Below are 16,749 nucleotides of genomic sequence, written 5' to 3' on the forward strand. Positions count from 1 at the left end.
AACATCCTCAACTCCAATTCCTTTCAATATGCCAGAGTCTCAAAATATAGGCCAGGAGGCATCATCACATGATAGTCTCAAATTTATGTCAAACTTGACAATTCCAAGATGGACATGGCCATCTCTCCAGCCTTCTCTCTTACAAACTCTGGTGATGGCCACCTGGCGAGTCACTCAGGCGAAAATCTTGGGAATCATCCTGCTAGATCTCTAAATGGGTTCCTGGGTCTTGTGCATCATGTCCCCTATTAATTTTCTTCACATCTCTTCTCCATCACCATTATAACTCCATTATTTCAAACATGTGTCACACCCCCAAACATTGTACTAACAGCCTCTTAACTGGTCATACTGGTTCCAGTCTCATCCAAGGTGCTGCCTGGTTCTAACACAATAGGGGAGGGAGAAACTACTAAAAATTGATGGTAGTTATGTTCTTTAAGGATATTCCTCTTTTTTTTAAGTATGTATCTATTTAGAGATACAGAAAAAGAGATAGAATGACAGAGAGATAGACAGACAGACAGACACTCCCACCCACTGGTTCATTCACCACATTGCTGCAATAGCCAGGGCTGGGTCAGGCTAAAGACAAGAGCCAGGAACCGAATCCAGGTCTTCCCACATGAGTGGATCCAAGTATCAGACCTATGACCTCCTGCCTGCCACAGTCTGTACTGGCAAGAAGCTGGAATCCGGAACCAGAGCCAGAATTCGAACACAGACACTCTAATAATATGGGATGTGGGGGTCTCAAATGCTGTCTTTACTGCTAGGCCAAACACCTAACCCTAAAGACATTTCTTGATATTCCTTATACAAGCCTTACTTTACAAGTCTTAACAAATGTTATGCAGAGAAATAGTCTTAGAAAGGGCTGAAATGAATGTGCTCAAGAGAAACTGATCTCCTCCCCTTCCTACCACACCCTTAACTATACTTGTGTTCTTATCACCTTCTAACACATCCCACATGTCTACATTGGCCTAGAGTGCTGTTTGGTTTTTTTCTGCTTTCATTTCTGTCTTCTACCTAAACCTCCTAAATCTGTAGACTCCCTATGTGTTGGGACCATATTATCCTTGGAGCCCCACATCTGTGAATTACTGCCACCAATTAGTTAGTACTTGATTAGCTAGCACAGTTTTGATCATGCCAAAGCCCTACTTAAAATCTTGTCATGGTTTTCCAAAGCACCCAAAATACAGTTATATGGGAGCCCTTCTAAAAGTCTGTGGAACAATGGAATTAAAACCTAAATTTATGTTGGTGAAAAAAAAGTTGAAATCCCTGCATCAGTTTTTTTTTTATCTTTTATTTAATGAATATAAATTTCCAAAGTACGACTCATGTGTTACAATGGCTTCCCCCCCCATACCGTCCCTCCCACCCACAACCCTCCCCTTTCCCACTCCCTCTCCCCTTTCATTCACATCAAGATTCATTTTCGATTATCTTAATATACAGAAGATCAGCTTAGTATACCTTAAGTAAGTATTTCAACAGTTTGCTCCCACACAGAACATAAAGTGAAAAATAATAGATGATTTTTTTTAAATGATGATGAAATCAGATCAGACCTATTGTCATGTTTAATCCCAGTGAGAGTCAAGTTGGGAATTGATAATTTCTTTTTTTCTTTTTCTTTTTTTTACAGAAGATCAGTTTAGTGTACATTAAGTAAAGATTTCAATCATTTGCACCCCCATAGAAACACAAAGTGAAATATACTGTTTGAGTACTCGTTATAGCATTAAGCCTCAGTGTACAGCACGTTAAGGACAGAGATCCTACATGAGGAGTAAGTGCACAGTGACTCCTGTTGTTGACTTTACAAATTGACACTCCTGTTTATGGCATCAGTAATCTCCCTATGCACCAGTTATGAGTTTCCAAGGCTATGGAAGCCCCTTGAGTTCTCCGACTCTTATCTTGTTTAGACAAGGTCATAGTCAAAGTGGAGGTTCTCTCCTCCCTTCAGAGAAAGGCACCTCCCTCTTTGAAGACCTGTTCTTTCCACTGGGATCTCACTCACAGAGATCTTTTTGCCAGAGTGTCTTGGCTTTCCATGCCTGAAATACTCTCATGGGCTTTTCAGCCAGATCCGAGTGCCTTTAGGGCTGATTCTGAGGCCAGAGTGCTATTTAGGACATCTGCCATTCTATGAGTCTGCTGAGTGTCTCACTTCCCATGTTGGATCACTCTCCCCTTTATTTATTCTATCGGTTGGTGTTAGCAGATACTAGACTTGTTTATGTGCTCCCTTTGACTCTTAGTCCTTTCATTATGATCAATTGTGAACTGAAATTGATCACTTGGAATAGTGAGATGGCATTGGCACATGCCACCTTGATGGGATTGAATTGGAATCCCCTGGTATGTTTCCAACTCTACCAATTGGGGCAAGTCAGCCCGAGCACCTGCATCAGTTTTTTATAATATGCATTTTACAAGAATTTTTAAAATATTTATTTATTTGAGATGCAGAAAGAGAAACTTAGAGAGAAAGTACTCCTATTCAATTGTTCACTACCCCAAATGCCTGCAAACTATGGGGACTGCAGCAGGAAGTCAAAAACACAGTCCAGGTCTCCCACAAGAGTGTCAGGAACCCAATTACTTGGAGCCATCAGTGCTGCTTCCCAAGGTCTGCAGAGGCTGAAGCCTGGAATCAGAAGCCAGATGTGGAATTGAACACAGGCACTCCAATGTGGGAGGCAGGTGTCCTATTCGCCAGACTAAACATCTGCCTTCCTTGCACTTCTTGAAGACTTACACTCCTTAGTTTGGCCCACTAAGATTTCATGAGCTGACTCCTCCTTGTGCACTTTTCTCATCATCATCTCATTCCCGATCGTATCTACCTAGACACCTCTCCTATTTTTCTTTTCTTTTTTTTTTTTTTTTTTTTTTGGCCACCAGAACATAAGTGTCACTGTCTTAAGATTGTCTTCCCAAAAAACCCCAGTCTTAGAAATGCCTCTATTCCCAGCTTACTTAGCCTGTAATGCTTCATTAATGCACCGATTGAAGCATTGGTTTCCTAAACACAATGTGTTCTGGAAGGGAGAGACCGTGAACACTTGGACTCCAGGGCCCAACATAAAACCAGTAAGAGCCAAGAAAATGTGAGCATCCAATGGAAAGAGGCTGTTAGCAGCATCTAGTCCCCCAGTGAACATGTCATTAGCCAAGGAGAAGGACAATTCAATGACAAGGCAGGCAACAGTAGAGAGAATGTGTGATGCAAACATGAGGGCCTGTGGAAGGCCCCATTACACACCAGAAATTTGTGCTTCAGTACAGCAGAAGTTGTTTGAACACTTCAAGAGGGCTTCAAGAACTTCATGGGGAAAAAAAAAGGAATTGAAAGACAATAATGGGCCAGTTGTTGTGGTGTAGCCACTGTCTGTGACACCAGCATTCCATATTAGAATACTAACTCAAGTCCCAGCTGCTCTGCTTCTGGTCCAGCTCCTGCTAATGTGTCTGGGAAAGCAGTAGAAGCTGGCCCAAGTACTTGGGTCCCTGCCACTAAGTAGGAGTTCCAAACAGAGCTTTGGGCTCCTGGCTTCGGCCTAGCCCAATCCTGGCCATTGTGGTCATTTGGGTAGTGAACCAGCAGATGGAAGATCTCTCTCTCTCTCTCTCTCTCTCTCTCTCAATCCACTCTCTCTGTCACTGTGTCTTTCAAATAAATAAATAATCTTTAAAAAACAGATAATGAGAATTTTCCATGAATTTCTTGAAGCCCCTCTATATTACAAAGGTTATATTAGGGCCTACATTGTACCCATGTGGATGAACAATTTCATTTTTTCACATAACCACTAACTACACGTAGCAGCATTGACTGCCACTAGTGGCACCTGATTATTGATTAAACTGTAAAATTAGTGAGGCAAAACACACCACTACTCAAGAGAGGTGAGTTAAAGGAAAGCATGAATAAGTAAGTCCTCTGTCTAATACCAAATTCAAGCACAGCCCAAAACTCTTTTAGCCATGACTCAGATGAGGAAAAAGCTTGCAATAATGCGGGATGCGTTTTCTTCAACTTCTCTGGAGTTTTCAATTACCTCAGTTTCCTGACAAAGCTTTGCTGATGTCAGTAATTTACGGTAACCATCAGCAAGATAAGGGCAGGTTTGTGTGGGCCAGAGGTAAATTTGGGTCTGACATGAGTAATATATCATGCAGTGAAGGACAGTGAGAGGCCTGAGAATAGGCTCAATTGCTAAGCGTGTATTTTAAGTAAAGTGAAAGACATATGCACGTATCACAGAGCAGGTGAATATGCTATTCTCATATGTTCCCTCCCAGGGAATAGAACTTGTTCAGTCTTCCATGCTTTATCAAGGACTGCACTGCACAAGCTCTGCAAGTTCGGCAGAGAAGACGGGCTAGAAAGTACACTGCATTTGTATCGGAAATTTTTATGCCAGAACATGCTGTGAGAACTCTGCGTTTAGAGAGCTGTGAGTAATTACAAAAGAGGTAGCAGATACTATCCTAGCTTTGGACAGTGTACAGTTATTTAAATGAAGTTGAGACAAACAAATGGAAGGTCATGGCTAGACACCATAGCCCTTCTGCCAACAGGAACCCTCTGCAAACCAAGATACACAAGTAAACTGAATTTCTTAAGTCACAGCCACAACTGCAAAACTTCTTTCTCTAGCCACTGTGACAGTGCCCAATTTTTATCAGCCTACTTTGTCCCAGAACGTGAAGCCTACAGACCACCGAGACCTCTACTGCGTTCATGGAGAACTTTGCCATTTCTTGGGGCTGATATCTCAGACTCTGCTTCGCATGACACAGGACTGAGAGAGCGTGCCCTGGCCACAGACCTTCCTAGCGCCTCACTTCTCTTGATTTTCTCACGTAACTGCTGATGTGGACTGATTCTCTCATGATTTTGCTTTTTTTTCCTCCTAAAGCAAAGTACAGTAAAACCAGAACATCTCGGCCAGAAAATGAGCAGCGGTGAAGGATTCTAGACTCCTTCCTTAAGTCTATGACAGGGGCAGCTTCTGGCTAAAGGAGCTTTCTGCGCTTAACCCAGGAAGCTCTGGGAGTCGTGGGGTGACAGGCTCAGCTTTCTCCTTCGCAGACCTGAATCGGAGTCCCAGCTCCCACCTTCCCAGCTATGTGACCTTGGCCAAGTTACACTACTAAACCCCAGCTTGATTACCTTTATTAAAGGAACAACATCAATAACTACTTCACAGGATGGTGGTGAGAAATAAAGGAGACTGTATTCAAGCAAATAATTTGCAGATGATCAACATCGTAGGCACTGATGGTGGGCAAATATTCCAGAGGTTTTTTCATTGACTTTTGACTTATTTCCCCAGCTGTTCTTTCTTTCTTCCCTCTTGGGTTTGAGAGAAGCTTTACTTTGATAACCTATTCCTACAGCTTAGTCCGCAAAGAATTCTCTAAACTGAACACATTCATTTCAGCACTTAGAAACTTTCCAGCTTGTAATTTTTCAGGGGTCAGGATAGTCTCAAGATTCATCCTCACAGAGACCCTTTGTTTTCTGGTGGGTGTTAGCTGTGGATTGCTCAAAGAGGAAGGAATGCTTGACAATTATCAGCCCAAAGAGAGGCTCAGAGCATGAGAAATGAGGAGGTTGTTCTGTGTTGATTCCAGATACGTGGTGTCTCCACTGCTCTAAATAGATAATCCAGGGTGATAATGAAGTAGTCACCAGGGCAAACCCTTGTAACAAGGCAGCCAGGCAGGGCTCACAATTTCAACCTTCCCATTAGCCTTTTTGCATATTTTCAAGAAAGTCTTTTAAGGTAGCCCTATCAGATTCATCAGTCCATATGGGGAACTTCTTACGTAATGAGAGTCTCAGGAGGGGAAACTGCTGGAGATGAAAGCTGATGATCCAAAAAGCAGGAAAAGGTTTATATTTTATGATTATTGTTTTCCTTCAGCTAATTTTAATTCTGATGAGTATTAGGTTTTCTTTGGTACTTTCTGTTCCTCAAGTCTTTTTTTTCCCCCACAGTTATATTGTTCAGCCAAGTATTTCTTAAGCCTCCATGAAAACAACACAATGATAGCCCATGTAAACAACCATCTCTATGAAAACTGGCTTGAAAATATATGTGTATGAAACCTGAATGATTACTTCTATTGTGAAAATGAAAAGATTTCATAGGTAGACAGCATACTAAAACTTGATGTTAATTAAAATTGATTAAAATTATGTTACTTCTTCCCGTTTGGTTTAGTTACTTTCTGTTCCTCTAAACAATCTAAATAGGTGATATGCCTTGAAATATGCTCATCCTCAGGTGGCAAAAGACATTTCTAAATATTGTAAACAAATGTTTTCTAATTGCCAGTAAATGCCCGTCATTGGGGTTAACAACAAGAATAGATTTGGAATAATACAGTACATGCAAAATCATATGCAAACAGTTACATTACAACAAGGGGAGCAGAGAGGAAGCAGTTGGTGTTGTTCTGTGAGATCTTTGCTTAGGAGACCTTTGGAGACTTAGAGAAGTGGGGCTATTTGAGTTTGGTGCAAAAAAACTCAGGAGCTTATCAGGTTGGAAAGAGAGAGCAATGCTCAAAAGTAGGGAAATGTGAGGAGTACCACATGCTAGAAGAAGGATGAGCTGACAATTTTCCTTGGCCTCTTAGTTATAAGCTCTTTTGAATGGGACTTTATAATTACACTAAAAAAAGTTTAAGTTACACTATAAGAAGTTATATCTACCCTCCTCTGAATTAACTATCTAGTTTTCACAATTGCTAGTTCAGAACTTTTATCAGTGATATTTGGGTATGCTTGTTGCTGCTAATGAACAACCTCATTGGATTACAGCGGGAAGAAGAAAGAAAACCACCTGGAGTCGCCCCCTGCCCAGTATAGGTAAATAAGGCTGGAATGTTACCATAGCCGTGAAGCAAGTGCTTGATTGATAGGTTATCTCCACTTAGGCTTTGACCTTTCACCTAAAACAACACCTTCTAGTGACTTCCAGATGTGGATGCTTGACCATCAGCAAGCAGTTAAGACAGAAACCACATTTACCACAAGTTATGAAAAAATGGCTGACTTCAGAGGAAATCGTATCCGTATTGCTAATACAACAAGAGAAATTTGGGGAAATAATTTAAACATTTTAATCAGGTTCTTGTTCTATCTCTCCTTCCAGAAAATATTTCAAAGTTAGCCTTTCCAGCAGGAAAGAGAAGAGCTCGACAAAAGGAACCACAGCTCTGTATCTACACCGGCAGCATATTTGTGTGGTGCGGAGTGATACATATGTTCACCACCCTTTGCTGGTTAAACTGCATTTCATTATCGTCTCCTTATTTCCACTTCTAATTCTAGCAGAACTATTTCCTATAAGCAGGTCAGCTCTCTAGCAGTTTAGAGTGTAAGAATACTTTTAAAAATGCCTGATCGCAACTTTATGAAGCTGTGTTTTCCTTTGTTCTTAATTGCAGCCCCTCAGGTATATTGCAATAAATGGGGAGAAAAATAAATTTACCATCAATTCCATATATATATGGGTATTATGCCATCTGTGGTTTAAGAAATAGTCATGTTTGGGTTAGGAATATCTACTTTATATTATCACAGTGTAATGAAGCTGTAGAGTTGACTATGACAATACTATAATATATGTGAATATGGTATACTAACACAAGAATCCTCCCAAATCAACATTAAAATATTTCTATCTAATGGTTTTTATTTTAAAATGACTATATTTGGTTTAATTTAAAGAAAAAAAGTATTTTCTTTTTTTACGTAACTTTGTTTTGTTTCAGCTTAGCCTTTGTGGAATGGAATCGTCTGCTATTGATTCAGACTCGGTGAGTCTCTGTAGGTGTGGTGCTATTCCAGACTGCTGAGTCATGGGATGTGGACACTGAGTAATTTGAGATAATGGCCACCAGTGAAAGTGGCGTTAATCAGGAAACCATATCCAGATGCCTCCCATGAGGTCCTAAGTTAAAAGTAAAGCACCACATTGTTATCATGTCCTTCCTCTCCACTTCCCTCTCTCCCCTCTCCTGCTCTTCTCCTCCCCTTCCTCCCTCCCTCAGCCCCCTTCTTCCTCTTCTTAATGTTGTCTAAACATGGAACTACCGTTCTTTCAGTAGCTGAAAATTTGCTTGCATCTGAAAACTGTAACTAGAAGAAAATATAGTCAGGATACCTTTATATGATGAGGATGTTTCCAATAAAGACGACTTTGAGGAAACCAGGCACTGTGTGCTCTGTCCTTGAGAAACAGCAGTATCACCAGGACAGTCAAGAGCTGTACCCAGCTGCAGTTCTGTGCTCTCAAATTGAGGAATGAATGTTGCAAGCAATATTCTGGAGGCAACAAGGGTTAAGAATCTATAAGAATTCCCTTACATTCTAAGAATAGATTAACATGGAACATCTGTCTTCATTAATTTTTTGTATAAGAAGCTATCTTTATTTTTAAAATAATTATCTTTTTCTATTCTCCATTCAAATAAAAGTGCAAAGACTATATTAGATTTTCTCTTAGAACTGGGGGTAGTAAAATTAGACTAATACCATTATAGGTGTCACAGAACCCACATTTGTTTTAAAAGATTTATTTATTTATTTGAAAGTCAGAGTTACACAGAGAGAGGAGAGGCAGAGAGAGAGAGGTCTTCCATCTGCTGGTTCACTCCCCAGTTGGCCACAGCGGCCAGAGCTGTGCTGATCCAAAGCCAGGAGCCAGGAACTTCTTCTGGGTCTCCCATGTGGGTGCAGGGGCCCAATAACTTGGGGCATCTTCCACTGCTTTCTCATGCCATGGCAGAGAGCTGGATTGGAAATGGAGCAGCTGGGACTCAAACCAGCGCACATATGGGATGCTGGCATTTCAGGCCAGGGCTTTAACCCGCTGTGCCACAGTGCCTGCCCCAGAACCCACATTTTGAAGAAAGAATCAACATAAGGTCAAGGTTTAAGAAAAGATCCTCTTTGAACCAGACCTTTAGACCAAGGACTAAAGTTTAAAAATAGACTTGAATTTTTGCTTGTGAGAAAGAGAGAGAGAGAGAATTGGTCAGAGACAGCACAGTGGGGCACAGAATGCAGTAGTGTCGCTCCCCCTCTTCACGGAGGAACGACACTAGACCCTGCGCTGTTCTTTTGTCTGCTAGGCCCTCCCCGGGTTTGCTGCTGGTTCTTCCCGGGTTGGCTGCCGACTCTTCCACCTCCGTGGAAGGGCAGTTCCCCCTGCCACTTTCCCCACTTCCGCGGGGGAGCGGCACACCGCCGGCCGGCTCTCTCGGGGGCTGCACAGGTGTTCCTTCAGATAAATGTTCCCCTTAGATGTTCCTGGTGCATGTTGTCTCTCTCCTCCTTTATAGTCCTCTTCCACCAATCCCAACTCTGCTACCCACATGCCGAGTACGCTGCTCTCCTCCAATCAGGAGCAGGATCAGCTCCTGCAGGTCATCACTCAAGTTGGCGAGAGGCAGCTGCATAGAAGCTGTTTACTCCTCTCCCAGCGCCATATTGTGGGAGAGCAGATGCATAGAGTAAGTCTTAATTCGAGTAACAGTCTAGTCCGAGTTGCTCCCCACACAGTAGAGTTTGCAGGGTCTACTCCCAGTGGAATTTGGATGCCTCAGTTGAGAATTATAAGAGTGAGGAACCCAGCTGGTAAAGAGGTTCATGATCTAGAATCACTGATCTGGACTAGGGACTTCAGGTAAGAGACTCAGGTCTCTTCTGTTATATTAAAAGGCGAACAAAATATGCCAAGCCAGGATTTATAATGTTTTAATATTTTATACTTGATTGTATTTAATAAATTAAGGGTTTAACACACACACAGATAAAATGACTGCATTAGGAACTCATTTGGTTCACCTAGTCAAAAGTCTAAATTTGTGGAAGCAAAAGAATGGAATGTACTGATCAGTTTTGGCCAATCATGATTCATTCATTGCATTAGGGAGTGGGGTCCATCTCATTTAAATCATATGGCTAGGGCCAGCGCTGTGGCACAGCGGATTAAAGCCCTGGCCTGAAGCGCTGGCATCCCTTATGGGTGCCAGTTCTAGTCCTGGCTGCTCCTCTTCCTGTCCAGCTCTCTGCTATGGCCTGGGAAAGCAGTGAAAGATGGCCCAAGTCCTTGGGCCGCTACACCCACATGGTAGACCTGGAAGAAGCTCCTGGCTCCTGGCTTCGGATCCACTCAGCTCCAGCCGTTGCAGCCATCTAGGGAGTGAACCAGCAGATGGAAGACCTCTCTCTCTGTTTCTACCTCTCTGTAACTCTGTCTTTCAAATAAAATAGAGCTTTAAATATAAATAAATAAATAAACCATATAGCTAGGAATAAGGGTAAAGTGTGTTCCAGAAGAAATGTGGACTACTGTGAGGTAAATGGGGACAAAGTACCCAAGAGGCAATCAGATTCATGTGATTATACTTAGGGCAGAGCAATTTTCCAGGTCAGCTCATTCCAAGAAAACATTAAAAGGTATAACATTCCAGCCCCCAGAAATAATGGTCACAACCTGAGAAGCAGCTCTTTCCAAAACTGTGATTCGAGAACATACTGATGTTACCTAAGGCTTTTTTTTTTTTTTTTTTTTTGGACAAGCAGAGTGGACAGTGATAGAGAGAGACAGAGAAAAAGGTCTTCCTTTGCCGTTGGTTCACCCTCCAATGGCCGCCACGGCTGGCGCACTGCGGCTGGCGCACCGCGCAGATCCGAAGGCAGGAGCCAGGTGCTTCTCCTGGTCTCCCATGGGGTGCAGGGCCCAAGAACTTGGGCCATCCTCTACTGCCCTCCTGGGCCATAGCAGAGAGCTGGCCTGGAAGAGGGGCAACTGGGAAAGAATCCAGCGCCCCAACCGGGACTAGAACCCGGTGTGCTGGCGCCGCAAGGCGGAGGATAAGCATATTGAGCCACGGCGCCGGCCAAGGCTTTTTTTTTTTTTTTTTTTAAAGATTTATTTATTTATTTGAAAGACAGAGGTACCAAGAGGCAGAGGTAGAGGCAGAGAGGACATCCATCAGCTGGTTCACTCCCAAATGGCTGCAACAGCCGGAGCTGGGCCAATCCAAAGCCAGGAGCCAGGAGCTTCCTCTGGGCCTCCCATGTGGATGCAGGGGTCCAAGGACTTGGGCCAACTTCCAACTGCCTTCCCTGGCCAGTGCAGAGAACTGGATTGGAAGTGGAACAACAGGGACTTGAACCGGTGCCCACATGTGATGCCAGCATGGCAAGCAGCAACTTTACCCGATACACCATAGCACCAGTCCCCTCTTACCTAAACCTTTGTTTCATATAAGAAAGCACCGGGAGTGATAGTGGGGATCTGTTCCCCTAATTTACAGATTCAAAATAGTACTGTCAAACTTCAATATTTAACTCTTTAAGATAACAAACATCTTATCCTCTGGCTCATAACTGATTGAGATCCATCAGAATACCTACCACAGCGGTTTAAGATCTGGTACTCTGCAGACAAAATTTCCTGGGCCTGAGCAAGTTTTGGCATTCTGAAGTATTCTTTCCTGGGTCATAAAGCTTCAAGGACTGATGGAATTCTCTTAAGCATAAAAATGTTCCAAACTGAAGTAGGCACTGTGGTGTGCCCTGTCATGCCGGCATCCCATATGGGTACCAGTTTGAGTCCTGTCTGCTCCACTTCTGATCCACTTCTTATTCTATTAATGTGCCTGTAAAAGCAGCAGAAGATGGCCCAAGTGCTTGGGCCACTGCACTAGTGTGGGAAACCTAGAGGAAGCTCCTGGATCCTGGCTTTGGACTGGCCCAGCTCTGGCCATTTGGCCATCTGGGTAATAAACCAGCAGATAGAAGACCCTTCTGTCTCTCCCTCTGTCTCTGTAACTCTGCCTTTCAAGTAAAGAAATAAATCTTTTTTTTAAATGCCCAAATAGAAAAGGCGTTCTCCCCAAAACTTAGAAAAAGGAGTCAGTGAGGCATAGAGTTGAAACACAAGGTTGCCTGTAACTTGGGTGAAAATTTGAGTGATTTTTTTTTGTCTCTTCAGTCTTAGTATTCCCATGTGTAAATTGGTGAATATACCTATTCCTAGGTTCATGTTATGAGTATTAAATTAAATGAGAAGTGTATGTAAATGATGTACAAATAAAAATAAAAATGAGCCCTTGCCCCTTGTTTTGGGTCTAAGTAGTCCCCAAGGAGCTCACATGTCATGGTACAAATTTCTTGTAACAAATTATTTCATATAGGTGGTGAGAGATGCTGCTCCTTTCCTCCCCAAAAGCATTGCTCATGTCTTCCTTATGGCTAGAATCCTGACATTGTTCATGTAAGCGCTAACAGGTACCTAACTTAGAGGTTCTTTAGAAAAGGTAGAAATGTCTGCTATTCCAGGTGGATGAGCCATGATAGGCCCACGTCAGTCACGGAGCATAGTCATCCTGTTCATCAGATATGGGTGATACAGGGGTGAGAATAGGACCTTTCTAGCCAATGAGAAGAAAGTGCAAGTAAACAGAGGGACCTCTTGGCAAAATGTCTTCACTAATAAAAGGACAAAAATGTGTGCAAAGCCCTCCCAACCTCTTCTTTCCTACTTTTGAAGAAAGTTCTGGGAAAACGAGTTTTCTGGATATGAAGCACCTATCAGGTGACCATGAGAATTTCAGGAAGAACAAATAACAGATGCAAAGAGTCCGCATCCTTGATAACATCTTTTGTGCACCACACCAAGTTTAAAATTACCTTCCCACAGCCAGCATTCTGGTGTAGCTCCAGCATCCTGTGTAGGCATAGCTGCTCTACTTCCAATCCAGCTCCCTACTAATGGCCTGTGAAAGCAGTGGGTGATGGCCCAAGTGTTTGTATCCCTGCACCCACATGGGAGACCTGGAAGAAGCTCCTGGCTCCTGGATTTTGCCTGGCTCAGCCTTGGCCATTGAAGCCATTTGGGGAGTGAACCAACAGACAGAGGATTTTTTTCGCTCTGTCTCTCTTCTCTCTCTCTCTCTCTCTCTCTCTCTCTCTCTGTAACTCTTTCAAATAAACAAATAAATCTTTGAAAAACATTTAAAAATAAGATTACCTTCCCAAGTATTTTCTGTCAGATCATCTCATTTAACCATACTCTTGAAGCTACTTGTATTTGGTTATTCTGTTATTTGCAGTCAAAAACATCCTATAGGACAGAAGCCTTTGCCAATTTCACACTAAACATTTCAAGTCATTTAGATTGAAAAAAAAATTTTTAAGCTTGAGACATTGAGGCCACTTTTTTTGAGTTTGTACAGAACTCTATGCCTCTTTCATCTATGTTTATTTGCACACCTATTTCAATAAACATTTGTTGAAGGCGTCCAATCTGCAGGACCCTAGGATAGTATCATGTGGAGAGAAAGCAAGAGAAAATGAGAGAGAGAAAAAAAGAGAGAGAGATGTGAGGCCACAAAGATGAATGATACCTGGATCATGTCCCAACAGAAACTTACAGTCCAGTCGCATAGATAAGAAACAATAAAACAAAAAGCAATATCCATAGTTTTTGGCCTTAAAAGGAAGCTGGAATCTACTTCTGTAAATCACTACACCATGCACCTATCACATTTTACATTTTATTTTTACGTGCCTAGAAACCTGAGCTAAGAGTGAAACAAAAAGGGGGAAAGAGAGAATGAGGCAGTAGAATAAAATAAGAGATGTTAAACTAGAAGGGCTGAATCACACTCTCACTCAAGTTGGAATATAGGGACAAATGTGATTGATGCCTTAGCTTGGGGCCTCTGGAAAAAAAGACAATGAGAAAGGCAGTTTGCTCTACCTGGCTCCCTTTCAGCTCAGGAGTTGGAAAGCCAATCCTGAACAGGATTTCTGGGTTTCCTGGCTTTAGTACAATATAATAAATAAGACTCTGGCAATTTGTGCTAGACTCTTGCACTGGGTCAGCAATTACAATGTGTGAGACTGCTTCAAAACGACAATCTTCTATACAACACTCCAAACAGCTTTTCATATGTAGAAATATGATGTACTTTGTTCTTTGGTGTTTAAAGCTTAACCAGAGAGAAATAACTCTTCATCATCTACAAAACAGCTAGAGCAAGCCCAAGACAACTCCCCAAAGTAGAATAAAATCCAAAAGACAGCATATTAGAGTGGATAAAGATTACAGACTTGGGAAACTGAAAGAGCTGAGTGCAAATCCTGGTTTTATTATTTTGCTTGTGTGATCTTGGGCGAGTTACTTCACCATTCTGAACTTTGGTTTTCTCATTAAAAAAATGGGATCACAACACCTCCTTCATAGGATCACTACAAAGATAAATGATGTGATGGGCATGGCCAGCAGCTGACCTGAACCTGCACACTCAGTGCTAGTCCTCTTCTCTTGATCTTGATTTTGATCTTGGATATATTTTAGATTTCTATTAGTACAGTCAACTGATAAATACATGGTAGTAATAACACAAATAATGAAAGGTGGCAGATAATCCCCGACTTACTTATTTTTTCATTTGTGAGTGCTTATTTGTAATTATGCTTGATTAGGGATGTTTTAAGAGAATCTATAAGACTTCAAAAATTAACATAAAATCAATTTGAGATTAGCTGAAAAACTCTTCATTTTGCTTACTTCATGGAATGTTATTCAATAACCAATATGAAACAGGTACCTACTATGTGTATGATGTTTTACAAAGAACAGGGAGATGATGGTGGGGGTTCCTTGCAGGAAAAAAAAAAAAGACATGTAAGACATGCTCAGTGTCCTAAAAGAGCTGGAATAGTGTGAACTCTTCCTTTGTCTCTTCTCTCTGTCTCCTTCCTTCCTTCCTTCCTTCCTTCCTTCCTTCCTTCCTTCCTTCCTTCCAGATTTATTTATCCATTTAGAAGACAGTTATAGAGAGTTACAAAGAGGCAGAGGCAGAGAGAGAGAGAGAGAGAGAGAGAGAGAGAGAGAGAGAGAGAGAAGTCTTCCATCCACTGGTTCACTCCCCAGATAATCGCAATGGCTGGAGCTGGGTCGATCCAAAGCCAGGATCCAGGAGCTTCCTCTGGATCTCCCTTGCAGGTACAGGAGCCCAAGGACTTTGGCCATCTTCTACTGCTTTCCCAGGCCACAGCAGAGAACTAGATTGGAAATGGAGCAGCCAGGTCTCGAACCGGCTCCTGTATGGGATGCCGGTACCAGAGCCGGCAGCCCTAACTGCTCTGCCACAGTACTAGCCCCTCTGTCTCTTTTCTTGCATCCTACACATTTCTGCAGTTAAGGAAATTGGCATTCAGATGCCTGTGATATTGTATGCTGGATTCAACAGGTCAGCTAATTGTATGTTACAAGTGGGGTGTTATTCAGCAGAATTTCCAGGGAGGAAGGGAATGTTGATTCTCACAATGGAAAGATCAGAATCAAACACCAGAACTCTTTCCAGGAACTAAGTCAGAGCTGGCACACTTAGGGAGTGTGGTAGATGAGGATGCAGTGCAGGGGAAGTGGAGTGGATCTTAGATAGAAAAATAGGGAGGAACTACATTGAGGATGGTGAGGAAGGTATATTTTAGCAGGAGAAATTTTTAAGAGAAACAGAATCCTAAAGCCATTTCAGGGGGCTGGCGTGTGGCGAAGTGAGTTAAGCTGCGCCCTGCAACACTAGTATCCTATATGGGTGGCAGTTCGAGTCCTGGTTGCTCCACTTCTCATCCAGCTCCCTACTAATGCACCTAGGAAAGCAGAAGAAGATGGCCCAAGTGCTTGGGCCTCTGCACTCATGTGCGAGACCTGGAAGAAGCTCCAGGCTCCTGCCTTCAGCCTGGCACAGTCCAGGCCATTGTGGATATTTGGGTAATTAACCACTAGATGGAAGATCTCTCTCGCTCTTTCTCTCAGTCTCTCTGTAACTCTGCCTTTCAAGTAAATAAAAATAAACTTTGAAAAATGAACATTTCAGTGCCAGCACTGTGGCGTAGTAGGCTAAGCCTCTGCCTGCGGTTCCGGCATCCTATATAGATGCCAGTTTATGTCTCAGTTGCTCCTCCTCCAATACAGCTCTCTGCTATGTCCTGGGAAAGCAATGGAACATGGCCCAAGTGCTTGGGCTCCTGCACCCATGTGAGAGACCTGGAAGAAGTTCCTAGCTCTTGATTTCGAATCAGCTCAGCTCCAGCAGTTGCGGCCATTTGGGGAGTAAACCAGCAGAGGGAAGAACAACTCTCCGCCCCCCACCCTTGTAACACTAGCTCTCAAATAAATAAATAAAATATTTTTAAAGAAAGACATTTCAGAAATCTTTTGCATGATATATGCTGTGAAAGCCATTTTCCACCCCTTTAATCATAGTAAATACTATACACTGGAATTTCTCTGAATGTGACACCATGTGGTGACCATCCTAGGGAGGATGGGTTGCACATCATCACAGCAGCTAGAGACAGGGGCAGGCATTTGGTGCAGCGGCTAAGACATCACTTGGTTCTGCCGCATTCTGTGTCACAGTGCTTGGATTTAAGTCCCGGTTCCACTTCCAGTTCTAGCTTCCTACTAATGCACATCTTGGGAAGCAGTGGTTGTGTCTCTGTCACCCACATGGGAGAACTGGTTTGAGTTCCAGGCTCTTGGCTTTGGCCTGGCCCAATCCCAGCTGTTGCAGGTGTCTGGGGAGTAAACCAGTAGTTGGAAGATCTCTGTCCCTCTGCTTTCAAATAAACAGAAACAAATGTTTTGTTAGATATAACAAAAGACAGTTTTGGCAGAC

Source organism: Oryctolagus cuniculus, chromosome 3 (genome assembly GCF_051225735.1).
Source record: "Oryctolagus cuniculus isolate XC-2025 breed Fujian yellow rabbit chromosome 3, ASM5122573v1, whole genome shotgun sequence".
NCBI classification, from domain to species: Eukaryota; Metazoa; Chordata; class Mammalia; order Lagomorpha; family Leporidae; genus Oryctolagus; species Oryctolagus cuniculus.